Genomic DNA, 23,163 nt, shown 5'->3' with positions numbered 1-23,163 from the left:
CCCTCAGGAGTCTGTTTAGGTGCCAGATGTTGTGACTTCATGATCTGGGCAAGCAACGGAGAATGGATTTTGAGACTCGTGTAAGCGATAATATTGCACTTGGGTACTATAGAGGACAAAACCGGCTCAGATAAAGCAGAAGGTTCATATTGGCGAGATAACGCATCGGCTTTAGAATTCTTCGAACCAGGTCTATAAGTGAGAACGTAATTGAAATGAGTGAGGAATAAAGACCAACGAGCTTGCCTGGAAGACAATCGCTTGGCCTCCCCAATATAGGACAAGTTCTTGTGGTCCGTCAAAATAGTAATAGGATGTAAGGTCCCTTCCAATAAATGTCTCCACTCCTTTAAAGCCATGATAACCGCTAGTAGTTCCCTGTCACCAATGTCATATCTGCTCTCAGGACCAGATAATTTTTTGGAAAAAAATCCACATGGGTGTAATGGTTTATCCACACCTAACCTTTGAGACAGGATAGCACCTATACCCGTCTCTGAGGCGTCTACCTCGAGTAGGAAAGGCAGAGTCGTATCAGGGTGAACTAAAATTGGTGCAGAGGCAAAAAGTTCCTTGAGAGTCTTAAAAGCAAGAAGAGCCTCAGTAGACCAATTCTTAGTGTCAGCCCCCTGTCTGGTCATATTGGTGATAGGCGCAATAATTGAAGAGTATCCCTTAATGAAGCGCCTATAATAATTGGAGAATCCAATAAATCTCTGAATGGCCTTGAGACCCTTGGGTAAAGGCCAATCTAAAATGGACTGGAGTTTATCCGGGTCCATCTTAAATCCCTCCCCAGAAATCACATAACCAAGAAAGTTTATCTGGGATTGATCAAAGCTACATTTCTCCAATTTGCAGTACAAGCCATGTTGAAGAAGTTTGCGCAAAACCCTTCTGACTTGTTCGTGGTGAGTCTCAATTTCCCTAGAATGTATAAGTATATCATCCAGGTATACAATAACACAGTCATGTTGAAATTCCCTAAGAACTTCATTGATCAAATCCTGAAATACAGCTGGTGCATTACATAGACCAAAAGGCATTACTGTATATTCATAGTGCCCATATCGAGTATTGAACGCCGTCATCCACTCGTGTCCCTGCTGGATTCTCACCAAGTTATATACCCCTCTGAGATCCAACTTGGTGAAAAATTTGGAACCCTTTAAACGATCAAAGAGTTCGGTAATCAAAGGAATAGGGTAAGCATTTCTAATGGTTATCTTGTTTAAACCTCGGTAGTCAATGCAAGGTCTCAGTGTGCCATCCTTCTTTTTAACAAAAAAAAACCCAGCCCCGGCAGGAGAGGAGGATCTCCTAATGAATCCTTTGTCTAGGTTTTCATGAATATACTCCTCTAGGACTAAGTTCTCTTTAGTAGACAAAGGGTATACATGACCCCTGGGAGGCATAGTACCAGGAAGTAGATTAATCTTACAATCAAAGGACCTGTGTGGAGGTAAAGTATCGGCATTCTTTTTGTCAAATACCGCCTTTAAATCCAGGTACAGAGGCGGTATTTGTACCTCTGTAGAGTCGGTAGAATTAGTCGATGTGTTAGCTAAGTAAAGCGGCGAGACCTTCCGTAAACACCTCTCTTGACAACTCTGACCCCATGAGACTATCTCCCCTAATTCCCAATCAATAATAGGGTTATGTTTCTTTAACCAAGAATACCCCAGGACTATGGGAACCGAAGGAGACGAAATAAGCAATAAAGATATGTCTTCCTCGTGTAAGATACCAACAGTTAAGTTAACAGGTATGGTTTCGCGGAAAATAACAGGCTCAACTAAAGGTCTACCATCTATGGCCTCAACGGCCAAGGGTGTCTCCCTTAACTGGGATGGGATAGCGTGTTTGGTAACAAAAACTTGGTCGATAAAGCTCTCAGCAGCTCCGGAATCTATCAACGCCATAGTTTTTAGTACTCCCTTCTCCCAAGTTAAAGAAACGGGTAGCAGAAGCCTGTGATCTTTATAATTATGAGTAGAGGACAAAATAGAAACACCCAAGGCCTGTCCTCTAGAGAAACTTAGGTGCGAGCGTTTCCCGAGCGATTAGGACAATTTAGGCGTAAGTGACCTCTGACTCCACAGTACATACATAGACCCTCCCCTGTCCTGTACTGTCTCTCCTCTTCTGAGAGGCGAGTATTGCCTATCTGCATAGGTTCTGGAAAAAGTAAGGTTTTGGTTTCAGGACTTTGGAATGAGGGAGCTAGTTTAAGGGAAGGCCTACAGGTTCTATCTCGAGTGTTCTGCCTCTCTCTTAAGCGTTCATCAATGCGAGAAATAAAGGAAATTAGATCCTCCAAATTCTCAGGAAGCTCTCTAGTAGCGACCTCGTCAAGTATTACATCTGATAATCCGTTTAAAAATACGTCTATATAAGCCTGTTCATTCCACTTAACTTCTGCCGCCAAGGACCTGAACTCTAGTGCATAATCCACAAGTGTTCGGTTATCTTGTCTAAGGCGCAACAGTAATCTAGCTGCATTGACCTTTCTACCAGGAGGGTCAAAAGTTCTTCTAAAAGCAGCTACAAAGGCATTATAATTATATACTAACGGATTATCATTCTCCCACAATGGATTGGCCCATCTCAGAGCCTTCTCAACGAGTAATGTGATAATAAATCCAACCTTTGCCCTATCTGTAGGATAGGAGCGTGGTTGTAATTCGAAGTGGATACTGATTTGGTTTAAAAAACCACAACACTTCTCAGGAGAACCAGCATAACGTACAGGTGGGGTGATACGGGAAGAAGCACCTACAGTGGCTACCTCTAGACCTGTACTCACAGGAGAGATAGAAGTAGTACGCATCTCCTCTGGTGGATTATTAGAACGAGATAATAACGCCTGTAGCGCTAGAGCCATCTGGTCCATTCTGTGATCCATGGCGTCAAACCTAGGATCGGAAGGAGCAAGCTGAATGTTTGTACCTGCAGGATCCATGGCCCTGTCGTAATGTCAGGATCGGGTCAGGGATCCAACACGCAGAGTACAAACAGATAGTAAGGTACGTATACCGGACCTTAGAATGGCCGGACTAACGTAAGGAGTAAGTAGAGAATGGTCAGAGACAAGCCGAGGTCGAGGGAACGAGAAGACAGGTAAGCGAGAGACAAGCCGAGTCAAAAGGTAACAGAGATAAGCAGGGTAATACAAACAAGCCGGGTCAGAAACAAGGAGACAACTAGAATACAAGAACACTGAGTGACTAGACAAGCTAGAACCACGACAGGGCAATGAGCAAAAGCGGGAAGCTCTATTAAATACCCCGGTTCTAGGAGGTAATCACACCCCCGACGAGTCCTGATTAGTGTTCAGGACTTGACTGACAGATCGAGCTGGACTGGTGTCATGACGTCGGCTACTGAGCGTCGCGTCATAAATGGAAGTGGATCCCTCGCGGCCGGCGTGTAAATGGCCGAGAGAACCGCGAGGAACGGAGGAAACAGCCCTTCTGGAAGGATAAACGTCTAAGTCTCTACCTTTCTCAGAGGTAGAGACTACAGGTACCCTGACAGTTATACATTATCCTCCATAGCCAGTAACCTGTGTTTATTATACATTATCCCCCCATAGTCAGTAACCTGTGTTTATTATACATTATCCCCCATAGCCAGTAACCTGTGTTTATAATACATTATCCCCCATAGCCAGTAACCTGTGTTTATTATACATTATCCTCCCATAGCCAGTAACCTGTGTTTATTATACATTATCCTCCCCATAGCCAGTAACCTGTGTTTTTTGTACATTATCCTCCCATAGCCAGTAACCTGTGTTTATTATACATTATCCTCCCATAGCCAGTAACCTGTGTTTATTATACATTATCTCCCATAGTCATTTATCATTGGACCTAGGCAGCATGATGTCTTAGGCCGGCCCAGAGAGTGAGTGAGTGAATAATATTATATATATGTTCAGAAACATATTAGTAATATATGTAAATCGGGTTCATGCAAAGAGGGTGAAAAGGTATTAAAGAAAAACACACTTATTGCATCAAATTTACAAAGCCAAACTTTTAAAAGCTTTTAAAAGCGTTCCTCATTTCTTTCTCGGGATGAGGAATATATCGGTTGTAGACTGAGGATTTCCATCTGCCCAATCTTTTCATAATATGCACTGGAGTGTCAGTGTTGAAGGAGACCGAAGCTGCCCCTATTCTAAATGAAAGACCCGAGACATGGATACAACCCAATCTTAGGAGTAGTGTTCTGATGTAGAAGATGAATTTAGCCGTAGTCAGAGGGATTCAGTGAGAGTAGTGGTGAAATGTGTGTGGCATGACTGAGTGTGGGTAAGTAAGAGTCAAATATTTTAACTGGGCACTAGTTCTAGGTGGGATAAAGTGGTATAGCGGATGGATGAGTAGTTTGGTTCGTTTTAGAGGTTTGTAGAGAAAGTATATAGTGATCATGATTTTTAGCGATATCCAATATTTTTAAGGTGGTCTCAAACAAACATAAAATGCTATATAAAATTTGTGGGAATATCGAATAGTTGTGTACAGTAAATTAGAGAGGGCTCAGAATATCGAAACCATCGATCGGTATCCAACCTTGTGGGGAGTGCGGTTGTGCAAATGGACTGTCTGCGGTTGTTTGCGGTGCGTTAAACGGGGAGTTTGGTCTGTCACTGTGAAGCGGCGTAACCCTTACACTACCTGATTGATACAACATCATACCTGATGTTTTAAAGCACGTTATTCCAAACAATTTAGGAATGTTAGGTGATTTATGCCCTTTATGGATTAAAACCAGACTCTGCATCAACTATGTAATTTTCCAAGGCAGTTTTGCCATTGATCCCCCTCTGGCATGCCACAGTCCAGGTGTTAGTCCCCTTGAAGCAACTTTTCCATCACTATTGTGGCCAGAAAGAGTCCCTGTGGGTTTTAAAATTCGCCTGCCTATTGAAGTCTATGGCGGTTCGCCCGTTCGCGAACATTTGCGGAAGTTTGCGTTCGCCATTCACGAACGGAAAATGTTATGTTCGCGACATCACTAGATCCCATATTAATTAAAATGGAAATTCAACTTCTCTCATAATTTTCTAGCTCCAGGCACATGAATTCCTAAATCCAGTTTTGTGATTAATATTACTTCACCACTGATACCCATCTCCTTACAGAAGGCTCTTCAGAATCTGAATATAAATTGAGGGATCCCATGCAGTTTGACAATTTATTTAGTGAATACTAGGGTCAATTTCTGAGATGTAGGTAGCCTTTGATGGGTATAAACTGGGCCATTGGACATGGACAGACTGGATCAAACAGGCAAATTTAAGGAAAGCAAATACTAAAAGAACAACAAGCGTATTACCAGACCTTAGAATGTCCGGATTAAACGCACTAAGAATAGTATAAGACAAGCCAAGGTCAGGGTTACAGAAATCAGAATAAACGTAAGGGAAAAGCCATAGGTCAAGGTCAATCAAAAGGGAGAATAGTCAAAGACAAGCCAAGGTCAAAATGCCAGAAAACACAAGAAATAAACACACACTCGGAAAAACCACAAAAAAGAAACCATGACAGGGCATCAAACAATAGGTTAAGTGAGTTTAAATAACCTAAGAAGGGTTCCCATTGGTTGCTGGGACCTGATGATGCCAAAATGTGTGTGCACGTTGATGACGTGACGATGCACGCACGTCCGCTTCACCAGCGTCGAAATCTGTGTCTGTACCTTTAAATCGCGCCCTGTGGATGTGGCCAGCGTCCATAGCACCGCCAGCGCGACTTCTGGCCGTGTAGTGTGGAGAGCGGAAGGAGACCCGGCAAGAGATAAGTGTACCATCTATGCGTCCATGCTATTCGGGCGCAGATAATGTGATTATGCCTGCCAAACGCGGGTATGCAGTCGCGCCGGCCGGGTGCAGTACCTGGTTGCACCGGCTAGGCGCAGGTGACACCATTTTAGTTAAATGTTCATTGACTTCTAAAGTCACAATGTTACTTTGAGGCAGAGAGATCTATAATCCATGAAAATCGTCATCAAAGGTTTGTTTGGTAGAGACAATGGCTGGAAAAGACCACATTTACGTGAATTCTTGGCTTGAGCAGGTTAAATTGTACTTTTATCAGAGTGGTAGGAAGGCCACTAAAATAGTCTAGCTACTGCAGAGATAGTTTTGTCAATACCACAGTGACCAGCCATTTTACTGGAATTTAATTGGAATAGCAATTTCTCTCAATAGCACTAAGGCACAAATAACTTTTGACGTGGCTTAGTGTTCAGGTCTTGAGCTTGACAAGTGTTCATCTGTTATAAAATTTGTGAGTAGCTGCTATTATTCTTTCCTTAGGTACAATAGGAAAATGATCTGGTACACTGGTTTGGAGGGGTTCGTACTTTCTGGAGATAGCATCATCCTTGGTATTTTTAAACTTGGTGTTTAAGAGATTATACAATTTAAACAAGCATACTTGTATTGAGATCAATCTCTTGGCCTCTATAAATAAGATATATTTGGGTGACCAGTAAGGATCATGACTGAGATGAGAGAGCACTCAAGCAGATGTCACTATTCCTTCAAGGTTAATATAATGACTGAAAGTTTCCTGTCTCCTATATTATCGTTTCTCTATGTGTCGCTGCTTTTCCTAAAGAAGTAGCTGAATGGATGGAGAGACTGATCATGTGCTCCTACCCCAGTCTCAGAAGGGTCAAAGACAAAGGGATCAGGATACACCAGAACAGGGGCCACAGATATTACCTCAATTTGTTTGAATCCCAAAAGGGCTTCTGGAGTCCAATTTTGTGTTTTAGAACCTCTCTTCGTCATGACTGTGATAGAAACCAGAATATATTAAAAGTTCTCAATCAACTTGCAAAATTGAAAGCGCAAAGATCAACAGTAAAAACAAATGTGAGAAGGACTGAACTTGTTTAATGCATGTTTTTTTTTTCAGCTATGTAAAGTGCTCCAGTTCCTCAGCAGTGCCTCACCGAAGATGCTTTGTTGGCTCAAGAGTGCATGGTGCATGGCTCATGTTGTAATGTCACAGTGAGGTAGGTAACCCAAGGCTTAGTCTGGGACAGGCCCGGACTGGCCATCGGGCATACCGGGCAAATGCCCGGTGGGCCGCGATGGCCGTGGGGCCGAGGCCGGCAGGGGAGATCACAGGATCTCCCCTGCCAGCCCCTGCAGGGCCAGCGCTACCCGAGCGCCGGCCCCGCTGTGTCTCTCCATGGGCCGGTAGGGAGATCAAAGATCTCCCTCACCGGCCCAGAGACACTGAGATGCGGCCGCCAGCAGGAGAGGGAGGGAGGGAGGCAGGAGAGAACACCAGCGGAGCTCTAGCCAGCAGCTCCGCCGGGTCCTCTCGCGAGGTCTGAGCGTTGCCGCGGTTACCGCGGCAACGCTCAGATCTCGCGAGAGTGAACTCTAGCCTCCAGGCTAGAGTTCACTCTCACCACTAGGACCACCAGGGAAAGAAGCTGCAGTAAGGATCCCCCCTCCCAGGCCTGATGTAAGAAGGGAGGGGGGATATTAAGCAATCTGCCCCACCTCCACTAGGACCACCAGGGATCAGGCACCCCCCCATGGAAACCCGGCTTCCCACCCCCTAAAGGTAAGAAGGAGGGGGGGGGGGGAAGAGGGTAATTAATATAACTTTTTTTTTATTATTCATAAAAAAAATATTAAAATTTAAATACAAAATACACTCACACTAACAGCCCCCCCAGACACACACAGCCCCCCCCAGACACACACACAGCACCCCCAGACACACACACAGCACTCCCAGACACACACACAGCACTCCCAGACACACACACAGCACTCCCAGACACACACAGCACCCCCAGACACACACAGCACCCCCAGACACACACACCGCACCCCCAGACACACACAGCACCCAGAAATACACAGCACCCAGAAACACACAGCACCCAGACACACACAGCACTCCCAGACACACACCGCACCCCCAGACACACACAGCACCCAGAAACACACAGCACCCAGAAACACACAGCACCCAGACACACACAGCACTCCCAGACACACACAGCACTCCCAGACACACACCGCACCCCCAGACACACACAGCACCCAGAAACACACAGCACCCAGACACACACAGCACTCCCAGACACACACAGCACTCCCAGACACACACAGCACCCCCAGACACACACAGCACTCCCAGACACACACAGCGCACCCCCAGACACACACAGCACTCAGACACACAGCAAACAGCACCTTCAGACACACACAGCACCCTCACTCACACACAGCACTCCCAGACACACACAGCACTCCCAGACACACACCGCACCCCCAGACACACACAGCACCCAGAAACACACAGCACCCAGACACACACAGCACTCCCAGACACACACAGCACTCCCAGACACACACAGCACCCCCAGACACACACAGCACTCCCAGACACACACCGCACCCCCAGACACACACAGCACCCAGAAACACACAGCACCCAGACACACACAGCACTCCCAGACACACACAGCACTCCCAGACACACACAGCACCCCCAGACACACACAGCACTCCCAGACACACACAGCGCACCCCCAGACACACACAGCACTCAGACACACAGCAAACAGCACCTTCAGACACACACAGCACCCTCACTCACACACAGCACCCTCAGACAGACAGCATCCTCGCAGCACACTCCTACACATATACAGCACACACACACACATATATATATTTTTTTTTTTTATATATATATAATATATATATATATATATATATATATATATATATATATATATATATATTTATATAATATATAAAATAACCCTCAGTGAGTTAACGAAGAAAATTAGAAACCTAGAATGTGACGGCAGAAAAAAACACCCTCACACACTGCTCCTCTCTTACATACATACACACACACACTGCGCCCCTCACACATACAATACGTCCAAATATAAATATATACACATATATATATACACACAAACACACACACACACTACAGCACCCCTCACACTGCACCACTACATACATTACGCTCCAGATAAACGCTAGATCCCTTACCCTATATGCACTCTTAATCCTCTACACACACACACACACACACACACAATCTCCTATACACACACTACATTCCTTGTCAGCAAACACATACAACATTCTCTAAACACACCCGCTCTACAACCCCTACACACACTACGTCACCTATACACACACACTACAGCCTGTATGCACACACTCACTACATCCCCTATAACACTATGCCCCCTAGCCACACATACTACACCACAAACACAAATGAAATTGACCTATTTACACAATACCACACCACACTCTACACACACGCAATCCCTCAAGCAGGCTCCAAACATATGCACCATGCACTTTATTGGCCCTTTTGTCCTCTGGTATCCCACTTGTGGAGAAACCAGAGACAATTTAAAAGCAAACACAGCGCAAGCATGTTTTAAATTAAATTTGCTTGCGCTGCGCAGAACAAATTCAGGGCCTTTTTCTAATGCCAGAGCTCTTCAGCGGGCTCTGCGCATTGAACTAACATGCTCACTTTGAGAGGGGGCGTGCTTGTCATTAGTGATGACAAAACACACCCTCTCTGGCCCTGCCCCCTTCTTAGGGGGCCGCTCTGATTGAAAAATGCCCGGGCCTAATTTTTTTCCCAGTCCGGCCCTGGTCTGGGATATTACACTTGTGCTAATGGGTCAGCTAAAAACAAACTTTCATTATTAACTGATTTGAAACGTTTCCTCTCACCGTTATAGGTTCATTTATGATTACTTTTGACATGGTTACTTTTTACAGTCCCTAATTTAGTAATACCATTTGTAGATTTATATGTACAGAATTACATTTGTAACTGTTACTTTACATTGTGGTGACCAAAAAGGAATGTTATCAATTAAAGTTCTCCACCATCTAGGGTTTATTTATGAGTTTATTTTTAATAAATGATAAGAGATACACCTAACATATCTGTTTTTGCCACCTGTTTAGATATAGTTTGGATTTGCATGCAGTGCGTGTTAGTAACATTTTAATGCCTGTGTGAACTGATCCATACAGTGGTCCTGTTCCTCAACACATGCCTCACAGAAAGATACTTGTCTCTGTTGGCTCTGTTGCAATGTCACACGGAGGTAGTTAACCCAACATGCAAAAATAGAACAAACACCTAGCCTACATAACGACAGATAGGATACAAAGACTACTAGCGGTCTTTATAGGTGGCTGAACTTAACACACTATAGACAAGAGAATAGTTAGCTATGATCGAAGGACAACAGGGGTACACATTGTTGATTAACAGAACCAGAACAAGGAAGACAAAGGACATTATGGTCAGGACAAGCTGAAACAAGCTGTATTTTATTTGTCACTTTAGTTGCTTCTTAAGTTTTTTGTTTTTTATATATATATATATATATATTATTTTTATTAGAGAATGTTATCAATGCATATAATATAAAAACTGTAACATTTTCATATAACAGAGTAAACAATTGCTATAAGACAATTTACAACTATTTTTCGTAGATTGACATCAAAGCTTTGTTTAAACGTATTATGCTGTTGTCCTACGGTAATTGTAGCCCTATTAGCTTCATTAAAACATAAGAATACTATAGAAATATAACTTAGAGGGAGGGGAATACAGAAAGGAAAAAAATATTTGTAAAAATGTTTTAGTATTTTAATAATATGTGATATATTTTGTTATACATGATATATTTTTGATCTTTTAATATGTTTTTTAAAAATCATATATTAAAAGTTTATCAAAAGATATTATATAATTTGAAAAGTATATCCAAAAATATTAAATTAAGGACCCAAGTGTGCAAATGAGGGAAAAAAAGTATGTGCAGTAACAAAATCTATATTTATATATTATATAATTAATAAATACATAATTTATAAATATAGATTTTTGTTCCACTCCTGCTTCTCTTTTGCCCTCAATTTGTTACATTTTCTCAATTTCTCTGTAAACCAAACTCCTTTCAGTGTACTGCAAAATAAGCACATGATATTATATTATGTGCATAGTTTACAGTACACTGCTAAGCCCATATTCGCTCTCCCTTTTCTTCCAATTTGAACCAACATATGGCTGAAATTCAAAAAAAATTCTATGTACGGTAAAAATGATTAAGCCAAGCCAAATTGTCTGATCATGCAAAAGTCTAAAGAATGTGAATGTTATATCTACAGGCAGGTCCGGAAATATTTGTACACTGACACAATTTTCATAATTTTGGCTCTGTATGTCACCACAATGGTTTAAAAATGAGACAACCAAGTAGCAATGGAAGTGCAGACTTTCAGCTTTAAGGGTTTAAACAAATTATTATATGAAACATTTAGGAATTGCAACCATTTTCAAACAAAGTCCCCTTATTTCAGGGGCTCAAATGTAATTGGACAAATTAACAAAATCATAAATAAAATGTAAATTTGTAATACTTTCTCGAGAATGCTTTGCAGGCAATGACCACATAAAGTCTAGAATGCATGGACATCATCAAATGATGGGTTTCCAGGCCTTTAGTGATATCTTCAGTTAAATGTTTTGTTTGTTTGTGGGTCTTTCTTCCTTAAGTTTTGTCTTCAGCGAGTAAAAAGCATGCTCGATTGGGTAGAAATCAGGTGATCACATTTTCTTGAGTTTGCGTGCTACAGCCGCTTTCTTTAAATCTCAACAGAGCTTTTTCCATGTGGTTCAAGTCTGTGAGGGCCATTGTAGAATTTTCCAGAACTTCTTCTGCAACCAAACCTTGGTGGAATTTGAGGTATGTTTGGGTTTATTGTCTTGCGTGAAGTTCCAATGATGTAATACATTCATCTTGCTATCCACACAATGCAGGTTTCCAGTGCCAGAGAATGCAAAGGAGCCCCAGAGCATCGCCAAGCTACTACCATGCTTAACTGTAGGAAGAGTGTTCTTTTCAGCATATGCTTAATTCTTCTTCCTCCAGACATAACACTGATCCATGGGATCAAAATGTTCAAGTTTTCTTTCATTGCTCCACAGAACAGAAATCCCAAATCTCTGTGGCTTATTGTTATGTTTTAGGAATGTTATACAAAAATGGAGGAACACAACTGCAGAATTTATAGGTAGTACTATACCTTTAAGAAAAGCAAAACAAAAACAAAGTTACTTGGGATTTTTTTGAGAGATTTATTTTTTTCTCTTTAGTGAATTTAAGTTGAAGACAAATTATCACATAATTGCAGTATTGGTATGAAGAAGAAGAAAAAGACTTTTGCCCAATTCTCTGGTTGCAATAAAAAATAAAAATAAATAACAATGTCCTCAATTATATGAATTAGGAAATAGAATGCAGCAGAGGAGTAATTGTTGAATAGATTGTATAAATGTAACAATTCTGTAAGTAGTAGCAGAAGTTCTTGATAACTTGATTAGTATATCATTTGATTTAATGATATATCATTTGCATATCATTTGATTTAACCTTATATGCAGAGTTGTAGCAATAATTAGAATTGATAAGTGGCAACTAGAAATTGATTATCCTTATATGCAGAGTTGCAGCATTAATTAGAATTAATAAGTAGCACATAGAAATTGAGTATCCTTATATGCAGAGCTGCAGCATTGATTAGAATTAATAAGTAGCACATAGAAATTGAGTATCCTTATATGCAGAGTTGCAGCAATGATTAGAATTAATAAGTGGCACATAGAAATTGATTATCCTTATATGCAGAGTTGCAGCAATAATTAGAATTAATAAGTGGCACATAGAAATTGATTATCCTTATTTGCAGAGTTGCAGCAATAATTAGAATTGATAAGTGGCAGATGCAAATTGATTATCCTTATATGCAGAGTTGCAGCAGTAATTAGATTTGATAAGTGGCACATAGAAATTGATTATCCTTATATGCAGAGTTGCAGCAATAATTAGAATTAATAGAAGATATTTAGTGATACTTATGGTTTCTCTTGAATTTCCTGAAGATGAAGTAGAAATTGAAGGGATTAGTATATCCAGGTATTTTAGTAGAACAATCCTGTTAGTTTGAGAGTTCATGTATTCAGGAGTCCGTTCCGGGATATTAGAAGATGATGACAGCGTGGAATTTGTCTTCTAACAAACAAGAGAAAACTCAGCGAGGAGAATGAGGTAGGTAGCTCAGTGTGGAGTCCGAGGTTGGGACAAATTCACTCAGCAATTTTGAGTTTGGCGTGGCTTCCCTATAAGGCAGGTGAGTGGAGCGTCATCTGAATGGGAGGAGCTTACTTCCGAATATGGAAGTAACCTCGGGGGAGTGGAGTCACCATAAGTTATGACACTTATTGATATGATTTTGAGCTTATTGAAGCTTTTTCTTGTGCTTTTGGGTCGGTAATGATGTATGTCTTAAAATTCTGGTGTGGAAACCTTCTTGGTTTTGTATGAGCCTTACTGTGCTCACCGAAACCTCAGTGCCTGTTGTCAGCAAGACTTGCTGCAGGTCTTTTGCAGACACTTGAGGGTCTTTTACTACTTGCCTTCTCAGAAATCTGGTTGCAGCCCTTGAAAGCTTCCTTTTTCTGCCCCGTCCAGGTAGTGTAACCACTGTTAATTCAACCTTCAACTTGAGAACTATGCTTCCAACGGTATCTCTAGTAACATTCAGTGTATTCAATATCTCTTTGTATCCTGCTACTTGTTTGTGAAGGGTGATGATCTTTTCTCTAAGTTTTGTAGACCATTCTTTTGACTTAGCCATATTTCTAACATGCAGTCAAACATGTCAGTCAACAAACCCCTAGCAAGTTCAGGTATTTCAAGTGTTCCCATTCAAGTACGCCTGGTGCAATTAATGAAGCCCTTGATTAGTAGCCTGTTTTGCATATTTGTGAGGGATTCTATTCAGAAGGTTGAATCATTTGGGACTGGAGAAGTCATTATAAGTTGCATTTTCAGTTGAATTTGGGAAAACCACTTAAAGCGTTTGATGGGTTGACCTATTTCAATTGCTTTTGTTTGATTTGTTTATTGCAAGCAGCTGAAAGTCTATACATATTAACAATACACCTGGTTTTCAATGGGGGTTGAATCATTTTGATTGCAACTGTGCCTTCTAACCTTCAGGGATAAAATGTTTGGCAACACCAAAGTTGAGGTTTCACCACCTGGCACTTTTGCCTCTTCTTCAGTTCCTCTCTGCACTGCTGTATGAAGAAGGTTTAGCCTGGCAGCCACAGACAGAAAAAAATAGTACATAGTACACCTGTTTCCATAAGTTTAAATGAGCTTAACCCCTTAAGGATCAAACTTCTGGAATAAAAAGGGAATCATGACATGTCACACATGTCATGTGTCCTTAAGGGGTTAAAGCAAATCTCTCATCAAACATGTGAATCTATTTGAAATGATCATATCTACTGTATTGGAATTTAATTGCAATTCCAGAATAGTCAGAAGATATATTATATAATAATAATATACTTGTCTAGTGTGACTTCATCTATGGTGGCTCTGTGGATTTGCAGATTTGTCCAGAGACATCAGTGTTGTTTTCATGTGCATTATACAGCACTGAGGTGGGCTCCAGGTAGATGAACTGCCATGAGCTGAAGAAAAAAGATGACAGCACCTGCTGAGAAAAGCTTCAGGTAACTATACCTACCTCTGTTACACCAACAGGCCACCCCACTCTAAGTGGCAATATCACAATAAAGGGTCTTTGCAAAATAAGCAAAGCCTCATGAACATGACAGACCCATGTCGTTATGGGAGTAGGAGTGTTCCTTGTAGTCATGACTATCTAAAATCATCGATGGATAGACCCTGGAGGACATCAGGCAAAAGGTGCCTGAAAGCGGAAGGCATTCCCTTGGCAGTGGAGGTACTGAGCTGAAGTAAGAGGACAAATTAATGTGCGGATGTGAGTGTAAAGGTGGAGCTTGTGCCAAAGGGAAAGGTGGTATGATCTTCATGATTATAGCTATGCTATAATGTTCAGGAATAGTATGCTGGTATAAAGAAAGGTTCTTGTATTATGTATATTATTACAGTGACAGTACTACGGTGTTTATATAGTTATATAGTGATAGGTTTTGGTTTGGGGTAGTCAGTGGGGCAACTAATGTAGAGAGACAGCCTGGTGCAAGATTTTTTTCAGGCCATCCTCTAGTTCAAAGGTGGTCAAAATGTAGATAATCAACTGTCATACAACTCCCTTGATGCTTTGTCAGTTGGCGATGCATAATTTGTCCATCCAAACATGGTTGTATTTGTGAGCATTGCTTATGTCTTTGAATGTAAGCATATTTTATATGGAGTATATGTATCAATGTAAGGGTATATGTGTGAAGTGTTGGCATTTGAATGCAGCTGTGTCTTTGTGTTTAGTGTTTTAATTTGAATGCAGGGGTATGTTTGTATATAGTGTTGGCGTTTGAATGTAGGAGTACATTTATGTGTAGTGTTGGTGTTTTTGAAGGCAGGGGTGTATTTGTATATAACATTGCTGTTTGACTGATGGGCTGTATTTGTGTGTAGTGTTAACTTTTGAAAACAGGTGTACATTTGTTTGTAGTTATAGTGTTTGAATAAAGTGGTGAGATTACTTGCAGTCCAGTGGGATCTATCTGCAGCAAATGCTGGATGATTTTTATGGAAGTCTGAGGCTGTCTCTCAGTTCCCTCTCTCCACTCCTCTCTTTTTTCACTCCCTTCGCATCTCTCTGAAAGGCTGAGATGAAGTGGCAAGAAGTCACTTCTTCAAAGCACCGCCACCGAATGCTGATGCATGTTTGGGCTTTAAATAGGGCCATTGCACCTTACCAGGCCCATGGTCAGAGATGAGTGCCCCCCCAAGCTTGTAGACCCTGGTGCAATCACATTGGTCAGTGCTATGATCTGCAAATTGCACTCAGTCATGATCACCAGATTGTATGCATCATTATGACAAGTTAAATGTAGCTCTAGTATGCATAACACTTAGTGCATAACACCTAGGAACTTATCAAAACTAAATCTACCTCATTAACATTTATAAGTAGAAATGATGTGTGTATTTCTATGATGCTTGATTATAGGGATGTGTGATTAAAACAATTTGACAGCAGTTATGCTGGATGTGTTTTTTCACGTCTTAAATTCTCCCAAATGTAAAATTGTTCAGGTCTTATATATTTGCCAATTGCTTGACAGTAATTGCGCCCCTGTTTATAAATGTATAACTCCCATCACCCTCAGGCAGCCTCACCCAGTCCATAACCCTGTTAAATGGGCACATGGAAAACAAAACACGTTATCAAATTGATTCTCAGTATTTTCTCGCTCTACACAGGACTTGCATAGATTAATCGATGTTTTTCCCCACACTTATCAGACTTATTCCAAATGTAGTCATTGTTGTTTATCGTACTTGTTTCCGAGACGGTCTTTGGGGACTTACTGATATTATCGCTATTGATTTAAAGACGGCTAAATTTGCTCTAGGGAGTGAAATCGTCATACAATATTATGTCTAAGCTAAGCAAGTGAAGGAGGTGCTTTTTCCCAGGACACTATTTAATAGGTTCCTCTTTCCGTGTAACAGGCAGCTGCCTCTCCAGGTCAGGGGATGTGAATTGAATGTGTAAGCTGTACATCTCTCCTGGGGATTCCTCTGAGAAGTCCATTCAAAACTGGAGGGACTGGGTTTACAGGGTGCTAACTGGACACTAATTACTGCCATCTGGTGCAATTCCAGACATCTCCTGAGAAGGAAGGAGTGCAGCTCTTGGCACCAATTGGCTAATTCAATTTACTTCAGCAGCATTAACCTCTGTCAGAATATTCATGAGCAGGAGAATGGGAAGCAGTGGCACAAGCAGGCACAATCCACTCACAGAGAGAGAGAGAGAGGGAGTATGTGAATGAGCAAGATTCCAGCATCGAACTCCCAGAGAATATCGATCCGCAGCCTTCCAGCCCCTCACACTGAGCGCGGGCACACTCACACACAGTGCTGGCGGCAGCCTGGAGGAGCTGTCACAGAGGAGTCAGGGGACGGCACACGGGCTCTGGGAAGCAGCTGAATGTATATCCATCGAGAAGCTGGTGAATGTTCGTATCAAGTGATTTGCTGGTCCTAAGAAGACAAGTGGATTCTGCATGTGAGCTAATGATCCAGAGAAAGTCATCTGTAGCAGGTAAGTAAGTTTAGTCTCTGCCTGGCACTCTCTTACATTGTGCTCTCTGTCTGCCCTATCATTCTTTCTTTTTCTCACGCTTTTTCTCTCTCCCTGGTTCTGCCTGTCTCTCACACGTGCACTCCATTGGCTCTCTTTGGTACCCTGTGTTGTCACTGCTCTCTCTCTCTCTCTCTCTCTCTCTCTCTCTCTCTCTCTCTCTCTCTCTCTCTCTCTCTCTCTGTCTAAAACAAACACTTTCACTTTCTTATTTGTATGAATGTTAGCTTGTGTGTGTGTGTGTGTGTGTGTGTGTGTGTGCGTGTGTGAATGTTAGCTTGTGTGTGTGTGTGTGTGCGTGTGTGAATGTTAGCTTGTGCCAGAATGTGTGTTTGTGTTTCTGTCAGTGTTTTGGGGTGTATATGTCTGTGTGAATTATGTGTTTGTGTGCCAGTGTATTTTTGTGACACCCCTGAAATTTCTTTCTTTCTCTTTTCGTTCATCTCGTTCCTTTTCTAGCTTTCTTTATATGAGACAAAAGTCAGTTATGTAACACATGTGAATAAATATCACGGATTTGGAATACATTGCATTTATATGCTAGTTGTGTATACTGTTTACTTTCAACTTCTGTCGGTAAGAAGTGAACTGGTGTTACATCGGTAGCTGGGCTTGTTATGTATATGGATGTTAGGGATTGGGAGAGGCAGTGTGTGCTTTAAATATACAATAAAATGTCATCTGCAAGTACTTTGGACAGCTCCCTGGATTTTAAAACCACTCAAGAGGCTGTACTTAACTAACTGACTTTACCAGGTCTGCAAGCGTTTTAATGGAGCTGAGATAAGTTTCAGTGAGCTTGATCCATGCCTGCATTATGCAGAGGAACATCTTGACCTCTGATGGGCTTTCAGCTCCATTGACTCCTGAGCGTTATGGTGAAGTTATCAGATCTGGACTTGTTAAGTTCTCTACTGCAAGATATACCTGCAGAGCAAATGGAGCAATCTCCAGGTCACCTTGCACCAGGGAGGCAGAGATTAAAGGCAATGCATTTCTGATCAGGGGGAAGTGCCACTCGTGGGCTAGAACAAAAAGGGGGAGAACATCGCCTGAAGTCTGCCAGTGGGGGAACAGGCACTATTGTTTGGCGGAGTTGTCAGGCTTGTAATATACAGTAATAGAAAGGACAACAGGCACTCTGCAGGGGAAGCTAGGGCACAGCACTGGCAGGGAAATACAGTTCTGCAAAAAACAAGGCAGCTGAATCTCAGGGAACTCCAGATCTTCCCAGTTTAAAAAATAGCCAAGCAGTCTCTGCCAAAGCTTGCTGTAAACACAGAATAAAGATTTCATTGTATGCAGTGTGACTGGAATAATTATGCTTTTAATTGTTCATTCTTACTGGTTGACTCTCTTTCTCATAAGTACTGTCTTGTGTGTGTGTGTTTCCCCCCCTCAATGTGGTCAAAAGCAGATCATTTATTTTAATAAAAAATTACTTCATATATATTTTTAAAATATGATGGTTCTTATTTATTAGAAAAATAGAGGAAGTTTATATTTTTGTTTGTGACTTTTTGGGGGATTTTTTACATGATATTTAAATTTATTGGAATCACTATAATTTAAATACACAATAAATTTTTACAAATACACAATTTAATAAAGTCATACAATATATATATATATATATATATATATATATATATATATATATATATATATATATATATATATATATATATATTGTATGACTTTATTAAATTGTGTATTTGTAAAAGCAATTTAAATTATATATATATATATATATATAAAAAATAAAAAAAAATAGGTATATATTCCGTAAATGGAAATTACTTTGGTAGCAGTACATTGATTGGAATGGCACAGCTGTCCAATCTCTACAGTAAATATGTTTCCAGGTGATGAGTCGTGTCTTTTCCCTTGAAATTACACTTTCAGTAAACAACTTCTGCTTTTCAAATATTATTAACTTTCTGTACAAAGACTGGAATTAAATGGAAATCTGTGGAAGGGGTATCTTTCAATAGGAAGCCCTGGAGCCACATGCATCTGTATGACAGCCTGCAATGTAGACATTTACATGGTGATTGTGTTATTACTGAGATGCTGAGTAGTAAATGAGACTGCTATATATTTAGTTTGGTTATATAACATGTTTGTGCAGTCATGTCAACACTAGACAAATAAATAAAACAGTGAGATCCAAATGAAATCAGCCTGCTTTCAGCGTCATGTTTTAATCCTTTGTGTGCCAAATGAATAATGGATATAAAATTATTATGAACCTTTATAATGCCACCCTTTCGTGGCTGGATACTTTCCAGGGCTATTATTATATTATAAAAGTCATATCATACAGGTTTTTGTGCTATCTATGCCTTCATTCATATGTTATGAATCATATATTATTACGATAACAATGCAATTTTTATCTTTTGTCTTAACATGTAATAATCACAGTTTTATCGAATGTAAAGGTGATGGTTATGTTTTTGTTTGATTAATAAGATATGCAGTTTTAAAGATGGAATAGCACATTCCTACTTAAGGTATAGAGAGGAAAATAACTTTTTTTATTTCATTGGGCATCCTTTCAAGGGCCTTATAATAAATCCATCAAAGCTAATTCACAGTTTGTTCATTAGGCTCATTTTGCGCCAAGAACCTCCACTAATTTAACCTACATTGCCATCCTAATAACATAATTATTTATTATTCCTATGATCTGAATAAAACGTTATTGGTAACAGTTAAGGAAAGTCAGAAATAGTGATTTTTTTAAGACTGCAAGAAAGGCTTAGATTAACGTAGAAGGAAATGCAATTCCTTAAAATATTTCCTCTTAATAGCTTGTGACTGGTTCTCAGCCAAACTATGCCCTGTGTGAAAATTGACATTGGTGCCCCCACCTATGTGAAAATTGAGATTAAATGCCTCACACCTAGACAAACCCAAGTGCACTATTATAATACCCCAAAGGGCCAACCATGTGAAGAAATGTCAAATATGCTAATGTAGGATGCATGTGACGTCTGCCTCCTAAAAAGCAGTCCTTTGTAGAAGTTAAAGTCAAGTTGGGAGCCCCAGTGTTGGGGTATTCTTGTCTTTGACAGCCTCTCTGTTCCTTGTGCCCCTGTCCCGTAAATATAATAAGATTGTTGAAGCCCCTCTTCCATATGCATGCCTTTCCCAGCAGGAACCCTATTCGTGTTGTTGTCTGTGCTTTTGATGTTTATGTTCTCTATTGTAAAAGACAATCAAGGTTTTGTCCTTCATGCTGGTAGCAGTAAATAAGAAAACATATTTTGATATTTGTCAGAATATATACACGACACAATATAAAATGTTGTGTAATATTCATTGCAATGGGAGAGAAAAGACAAGAGACAAACACTTACCCTGTACGGTTTATTAATTTACACAAGCAGGGTTATCTACTAATATGAGAATTTCAAATGAAAGTCCAAAGTAGCTGATCCGAGAACATGAGTTTCTTGGATTTTTTTTTTCTAGTTTGGCCTTAAATTTTAAATTCATTTTGAATTCACTTTACATGCCTGACAATTCTCACTAGTAAATAACACTGTAGAAGGTGCCCCCTAAATGTTTCTGGCTCAAATGCTATTTTGGCTACACTGCAAGACGTTTTATCATTGTGCATGGGCAGCAAATTCCTTAATATGTGATACATTTTAATAGCTGATTTGCATTTCTTCCTGGGAGTAGTATGCACAAGTCAGTTGTGAGTATATCACTTTAAGATTTTATTTTATTAAAATGTCTATCGTTATAGGCACTAAAATTAATCTTAATTTAATGGAATGATAAGGATGGCATTATTTATTTTGCTTGGAAGAATGTGATAATGTCTGATTCAGATGTGTTCAATTACAAGCACGATACTGCCTCACTTTACAATGCCTCATTGTATTGCCAACAAAAGCATGTTATATTATTGATATCCTACATGCCAATTGTAGTTCTTGCACATGTACCTCGGTCATCAATAAGGAATAGAAATTTGATATTATTCTATTAAATAAATTTGATTTTTTTCTTATATCCCCTTGTAAATATGTTACACAAATGTGATTGGTTATACCATGAACATCATAGGAGTTCATGCAGTATTTATATACATCCATTCGAGACCTATGCAGATGTGTGTTCACAGGCAATTGCATTCTTAAAAAAAAAAAAAAAAAAAAAAAAACGGAAAAAAGTATTTACTAAAAGTTAAGTTGTACCAGCTTTGCTAGCAACTTGTCCAATATTGGATGAAACAGCCAAAACAAATTTCCAACTTGGCTGTTCAACAATGTAAATGAATTGCAAAGGCACTTATTGCAACTGCCTTACTCTCATTTCCATGGTAAATGTCTGCTATGGTTTGAAAAATACAACTTCCATTACAAATGACAGCCAGTCAGCTATTTGCTAAGCACTGACACGTAGCCAACTTGTGTTGTTCAATTTGGGGATTTCGCATCAGGCACTCAGAAGGTACTAAAAGTAGTTCAATCATCAATAAATAAAAATGTAGCAAGAGTTTCCATAACAGGCATAAACTGTGAGGCAGCTGTTTCCATAACATCACAGTATGGATCAACAGCATAAAGATGTGTTTAAAGGTTGAACGTGATGGGCCTGTGTCTTTTTTCATCCTAGATTACTCATGTGTAGTGGTGGGAGACAAAAAAAAACTTTCAGAGATTCAACTGGAACTCGTAGGGCTTAGTGCCTAGGACAGAGGCCAGAAAGTGCCCAATTTGCTGGCATCACTTTCTCACCCACAATAAAATGAAAAGTTCCCTTCACCTACAGTCATAGTCACCGTCTTACCTTAGGAATATAGACCGCTTATGAACAGTTTAACCCCAGAGATGAGAACATGGTGCTTTTCCGCTCTACCCCCTGGCTTCCAGTGATGTTCACGGCTCCTGGAAGGAAGCCTCGCAGGAAGTCAAAACTGGCCGACGGGCATCATTGAATAGCTTTGCATTAATGTAGAATTCTCATTTTAATTTATTACTCTTTAGGAATCCTATGCTGTGTAACAATTAAAGCGTGATAATTACTACTATTATTGACATATATATATAGCGGCAAGATATTCCGCAGAGCTTTACAATGTTATAAAGGGGAAAATTCAACAGTAAATGCGACAATTACAAAATGTTACAGCAGCAAACAAGTTTATAATGTGTACTTTTACACGGTTATTCACATACATCCAATATTGGACAAGACAAGTCAATTCAATTCAAAGAGAATTTCAAATTTAAGGTCAAAATAGCTAAAACTGAAAAATGTAATTTGGTTTAAATATGACTCTAAATTCTCACTTCAGTAAATATTTCTGTTAGTGTGTGGAGTAAGAGTCAAGTCAGAGAAGAATTAACCTTGGCTAAATATCTCCAAAATGCTGGTAAGAGACTCTTTGAGTCTTCAAAAACCTTTTATTGGACCTAGCCCCTCAAACATGTTTGTGCTTCTTCCTAAGGGTATCTTACATTGTTCAACCATGATTTTAGTAAGTTCATCTTAGCAAATATAACTCAGATGTTTTCTTTGATCCAGACTACAGCACAGTTTTTTTTTTTTATAAATATAACATGCATAATGTGGTGTAATTTAAAAAAGTCAATAATAATTTCCAGAGCAGTATATATAAAATACTAATAATTTCTTTAGCTGTATATGGATATTGCTTTAATTGAGACTAGATTTTAAAAAAAGTATAATAAATCGCAGAAAACAGCAGAACTGTATTAAAATAGCAGCATGAAATATGTTAGATATAATTTATCTAGTGATGCGTTTCAGTCAGCAAATGAGACTGTCAGATATGCCCTTTTTTGAAATCAGTCTAATGCATGTAAATGCAGGCTTCACTTTTCTTTTAACCTTTTGATTGACAGAAGGTGAATGTTACAATATTTTTCTCACCTATCAGCTCAAAGGGTTAACACGTGCCCATAAATACCTTG

At 40.0% G+C, this 23,163-nt stretch overlaps 1 protein-coding gene across 1 annotated transcript in view; it reads left to right on the top strand.

Moving 5' to 3' along the window:
- The first annotated feature begins 16,654 nt into the window (after positions 1-16,654).
- CDH20 (cadherin 20) overlaps positions 16,655-23,163 on the top strand; it is a 379,311-nt gene continuing 372,802 nt past the window's right edge. The window contains exon 1 of the mRNA XM_063451824.1: positions 16,655-17,167. The gene's annotated coding sequence lies outside the window, so the exon portion shown is untranslated. The remainder of the gene's footprint in view (positions 17,168-23,163) is intronic.

The sequence above is a fragment of the Pelobates fuscus genome, chromosome 4 (genome assembly GCF_036172605.1).
Source record: "Pelobates fuscus isolate aPelFus1 chromosome 4, aPelFus1.pri, whole genome shotgun sequence".
NCBI lineage: Eukaryota > Metazoa > Chordata > Amphibia > Anura > Pelobatidae > Pelobates > Pelobates fuscus.
This window is presented reverse-complemented; position numbering and strand designations above follow the sequence as displayed.